Consider the following 5,942-nt stretch of genomic DNA (forward strand, 5'->3'; position numbering starts at 1 on the left):
TCCCCCCTTCAAGCAGACAGACAGAAGACAGAAATCATTTCAATTAAAAGTACTCATTATAACCAGAATAACCCTACATTCATTTTATCTAACAGATAAGGTCGATCTTATGTGTTATAATGCGAGTTCAAACCAGTTCTGTGACTTTCTCCACAAACAAAAGCAGAGACAACTAGAAAAAGTGCCCTTCTGGGCACAGGTCTCCACCAGGAGGATAGGAATGTTTAGGAGTAATATAAACATGTTTTTTGTTTGTTTGTTCCAATCTTTGGCAATCAGGATGGAATATGGGAAATGGTGCAGATCCGTGTTGATCGCACGCATGCACAATCCACCTGTTGGTGGCGCTATAACAGGCCAATGTGAAATGGGTGGGCTATATTCCTCAGCCTAGTAGGAAAGTGCGTGAAAGATTTCACGTCAAATTGCACGCTGCGTTCATGATTTGAGGCTTTTTGTTCAAAACAGGCCAATCCTGCAAAATTTGAAAGCCAATGTTAGCCAATTAGGATGGAATATGAAATATCAGACACATCCGTCTTGAGCACATGACTATGGAGATACTGTGTAACGATTTGCGGGATTTTTGGACAAAATCCGGAGGAGTAATATCCAAAAATGTGTTTTACAAAAGTCGGCCTCCTGGTGGCGCTCTAAAAGCCAGATGTGAACTAGAGAGACTGTGTACCAATTTGCGCGATGTTTGGACAAAATCTGTAGGTGTACTGTGCAAAAACTTGTTTTGCACAAAGCGGCCTCCTGGTGGCGCTATAACAGGCCGTTCTGGAAAGTTTGGGGCAGAGGTTCATCGTTGGCATCCAGGGAGTGTGTGTGCAAAATTTGGCATCGACCGGGTTAACGGTGGCCGAGATTAGCTTCTAACGGACACAAGGACACACGGACGGACGGACACACGGACGGACGGAGTGCAAAACATACTCTCTCCCCATGCCTTCGGCCTGGTGGAGACAACAAAGGGAAATCCCACAGTTACAGTACCCGACACACTGGAAAGAATCAACCAAAAAGAATCAACCAAAAAGCTTGATTTACGCTTGTATTGATTCATGTTTGCGTTGGCAAATAAATGGTGCATTTATATAGCACCTATATCCAAGGCGCTTCACACAGAGACTGTGCATTACATTCACCAATTCACACACACATTCATACAGAGGAAATACAAGGCACCAAATTGCACATCGGGAGCAATTAGGGGTTCAGTCTTGCTCAAGGACACTTCAACACCGACTCTGATGGAGCCCGGGATCAAACCAGGAAACTTCCGGTTGCCAAGTGGCCACTGTACCAATAAAGCCGCTAAAAATTGAATTAAATGTAATGTCTCCTAAAGCACAAGTCATACAAGACACAGTTATAAGAGCTTAATCTCTTGCATGTCCTCGGGGGACAGGAAGATGGGCTTTACTCTGCCAGGTGTGTGAGGTGCACTAGCTTAGCGTTTTGCTTGGGAGAAAACACTCAACATCTGTGTGAAGGAAACCGTTCTACAATAGCATCTACTCCTGCGTCACGGTTGACGGAACCATGCCACCTCTCTCTGGATTTACATTTTATATTCTGGAACAGCTATATTGAACAAAACAGCATCACGTGGGACGGGCTTATATAAAACGATAGTTTCCACCACACCGGAGCAAGAGTTGCATGTCAAAGTTGAACTGTATGTGAAAGAATTGTGGCTCCGGTTCAACTGCGGTACATTGAATGACCTCTGTCAATCCGGGAAAGCATCCGTGTGATTTTAGATTTTAGCGTTGGCTAAAGTGTGAGAACTACTGATTTCGAAGGCATTTGTAGAATCGACCTCAGGTCTTCATGGGTTAATGATGATATGACCAGGCCTTGCAAGACATCTGCACAGGCAAGGAGCAAGCGTTCCAATGGCGTTATCACGTGAAAACAGTCCTGATATGGAGTGTAAATGGTAAATTTATACATTGATTGTGCATTACATGCACCCATTCATACACCGATGGTGGCGGAAAGCATGCAAGGCACCAACCAGCACATCAGGAGCAATTTGGGGGTTCAGCGTCTTGCTCAAGGACACTTCGCTAACTCTTGGGGAGCCCGGGTTCGAACTGGGAACCTTGCGGTTACCATCCTACTTGGCCTCACCCCCCGAACCCACCTCACCCCTGCCCACTTTGACAGGCTGGGATGGCTTAGGGTCGACGACAGAGTACAGCATCTTGCAATGGGTCTGGTCCACAAGATTCGCTACACCACCAAGATACCCATGTACCTGTCTAAATACTTCCTTAATGTAAACGAAGTCCACACCCACAACACCAGAGGGAGTACAACAAACCATGTACAACCCAGATTCGGCACAAACAAGGGACTAAATTATTTTCGCTCCTATGCCACCAAAATGTGGAACGCCCTACCAACAGTCATTAAGACATGTGAATCCCTTGACTCCTTCAAAACCGCTCTCAAAGGGCACCTACGGACGGCTGCAATTCGAAACTTAAAATCTGAATCTCCCCCCCCCCCTTTTCCCCTTTCTTTTCCCTTTTTGCTTCCTTTATGATGAATTCCTGTTCTGTTCTTTAACTATATAGAAGTGTATTTGTACGTCTCTAAATGTTTTGATAAATTGAACAAGGCTGACCCTGTTGTAAACAAGTGTAATGCTTAATTGGGTCGTCCACTCACAGTTCACAGTCTTTGTATTGAGTTTGTGCTTGAAATGTACTATAATTCTGCAAACTGTTAATAAATATTTCAATCAATCAATCCGGGCCACTCTGCCCCTGAGCCAGCGCCCCTGTCTGCCCCTGTCGGGTCATTGCGTTGCGACGTAGCCTGAACCTCGCTCAAGGGGTGGACGACGTCGCTGCACGGCGCGTTGTCGTCGCTGTGCGTCAGTACAGTCCAATAGAAAAACGTGTATTCATCGCTCGCTCGCATCGCTATTCGCTGGCAGCGTGGATGGGGGTGTTACGCAATAGGGGACCACGCCTTACCCTCTCCCCCATGTGACCGGGCCTCCCGGTCAGGCCCAGCGCTCCAGGGTAGCCCTGTGGAGGAGTTGAAAATTCACAGGTTACAATTCATACCAGATCCTGGTTGAACAGAACGATTTCAACCTGCCTGGAGGAACAGACGGGTCGCTTTACCAAATCTTACCCATTCTCTCTTGTCTACTAAAATCTACTAAAATCGTCTGTAATACTATGGGGCAAGATTGTGAGAATAAACTTAAAATGTATCATCAATTATTAGTTGTACTACTTGAACATTTTAATACAGTAAATAAATACACTAAGGCTTGTGGTAAAATTGCTTTGGTTGAGATTAACTCTCAACAGGAAAGTATAGCATTCTCGCAAAATTAAAAGTTGCAAAAACACAATATACAACAATGTACAGTAGAAGGAGGTCACTTACATACATGCCCACCTTGCCCTGAGGGCCAACCACACCTGCTTTCCCAGGGAGGCCCTTCAATGGAGAAGTTAAGACAGGTGATTAATATTCAAGAAAAAAAAAAAACTGATAGGAGGAACAGTATTGCATGCGTGTCAATAAAGTATTGTGTACCTGAACTGAATATGATTTATTTCACACATACTTTTCTAGACCTGTAAATAATCAAACTTCAGCCTCTTCATACCTCTATAATATCCTGTTTCTACGAAGATTTGCGCTAAATAAAAACGGTTAATTGATTGACACCTGGTACGCTTCTCTGGTTGCACAGCGTGATTGTGCAGTACAGTACAGTACAGTCTAGCCATCCATTCATAAGAGAGGTTAGTAGTAGAAGTATTTCCTGTGCATTCTGCCAGACATACCTCCACTAATGCTTTTTTTTTCCCCGGGCATGACTGATGGTCAGAGTGAAGGTCAGAGTAATCTCAGCCTCAAGAACAGATAACGAGCTGCGATACTGTATCTGTCAGCAGGGGCATTCAGAACGTGTATAATATTGAGCTGCGATACTGTATCTGTCAGCAGGGGCATTCAGAACGTGTATAATACCAAACAGGCCAACAACCTGTTAATACACAGCCTATTCTTATAAAAACATAATAGATGCCTCACTGACCAAACAGGCCAACAACCTGTTAATACACAGCCTATTCTTATAAAAACATAATAGATGCCTCACTGGCGGCTGTAGTTGATTGGACGTGTCTCCATTGAAGGCAGGAAAGTCAAGCGGAAGTGCTGAAGGCACGCTGCGTCGCTGCTCAAGTGCGACTCCACCATGTCTCTCGCTGTCACTCAAGTGACTACTGGGCTGGCCAATCATAGCGTGTCATTTCCGGGACTTATGTTTTACGAGGAATCTCGGAAAAATTGTGCCTTCAATTTTGACTCGCGCCCCAGAGCCGGAAGAGGCCGTTGGGTTTTTAGATTGAGGTCCGATACGTTCCATCTTTACCAATACATTTCTTGTAAGTGATGAGTGCGCAGGACTCCCCCTTTTCATTTTTCAAGTTCATTGCTCTGATGCACCTGTCCATCTCTGTTGGCGCAAAAGGACTTTTTTCGTCACTGTAAGATACTACAAATGGGTCTGTCTGTTCAGGGAATCTCGCAAAACACATTTATTTCCATTTCTCCTTGAACTCTGGAAGAGCTTCATGCCAGAAAAGGGGTGGAAACGTTGTGCACCCATGGGTGTCATGTTTCCATCACTACCAATTGGAGCTGGAGTCAATAAATGCTGTTGACAACTGCAGCAGAGTAATTTGTTTTCCGGGAATGAATGCCAATTGTAACCATTCCACTAAAGACAAAAGCCAGACGTTAGTGTGTCAGTTGGTATTTGTCCAGTGGCAAGGGTACTTAAGACACTTTGTAAAAGGTGTCTGAATACCATACCAACAGCCAGGGTTCAAATCTACTTACGCTCTCACCAGGTGGTCCAGTGATTCCGTCTTTGCCTGGCTTTCCTGGTGGGCCCTATTGGAGACAAAAAAAAACCCGAATTAACATAGATACTTATAAAGGAGTATGACTTCTGGCTCCAAAACTATGGAATGCACTTCCCATCACTCCCAATATTCCGCCGTAGTCTGAAAACCCACCTCTCCTCTAAGGGCCGATTCATACTCCTATTTTAGAGCCGAATAAAAGTCGGTTCGGTGCTGTAAAGCCTACAATTTTACGTCATTTGAGGTACGGGGGGGCGGGTACCGTCCTAAAATCGGCTCTTCGGTGCTACTGAAAATTTCTGACGAGCCGAAATCATTTCGGCACTACAGCGCCGAAACAGCGGTAAAATAGGAGTATGAATCGGCCCTTAGCCTGTAGCACTTGCCCTAGCCTTGACGACCTTACAGGCGTATGCAAAGGCTCAATTTATGTAACTTAGATAGCATTTTATGTAGACATTGCACTCTATAGTTAATATACGCATATATTACAGTTCCACTGTTATGTTCTTATAGCATACCTATGATTCTTGATGACTATTCTTATGTATTTGATGTATTACCATGTGTTGTTCTTGCTTACTGTAAATCGCTCTGGATTAAGAGCGTCTGCTAAATGCCTACATTTTAAATGGACTTATTTTCTATCATTTACACACCCCATGAAGCCTTGAATTCACGGAGATTTGTTTTTGTCGCATTCAGACGCCAATAATTTGATTAACTGCGGAGACTCAAAGAGTCTCCATTGAGTCTCCTATAATGGCCGATGACCAGACACATATATATCCATAAATTCATGGTTTCATGGGGTGTGTAATTGATAGAAAATAAATAACAAAATGTAATTAAACTAACAAAATTACAAATTGGATTACTGTCATCCTAAAAATAAAAAAAACATACAGTACCTGAGAACCCAGAGGGCCCCTCTGCCCTGGACCACCCCCCACACCAGGATGACCCTAAATGTCAACATACAAATACACAGAAACTTGAATTCACATTTTATGTATAGATATTAGA

Source organism: Protomyctophum parallelum, assembly GCF_964188405.1.
Source record: "Protomyctophum parallelum genome assembly, chromosome: 15".
Classification (NCBI taxonomy): domain Eukaryota; kingdom Metazoa; phylum Chordata; class Actinopteri; order Myctophiformes; family Myctophidae; genus Protomyctophum; species Protomyctophum parallelum.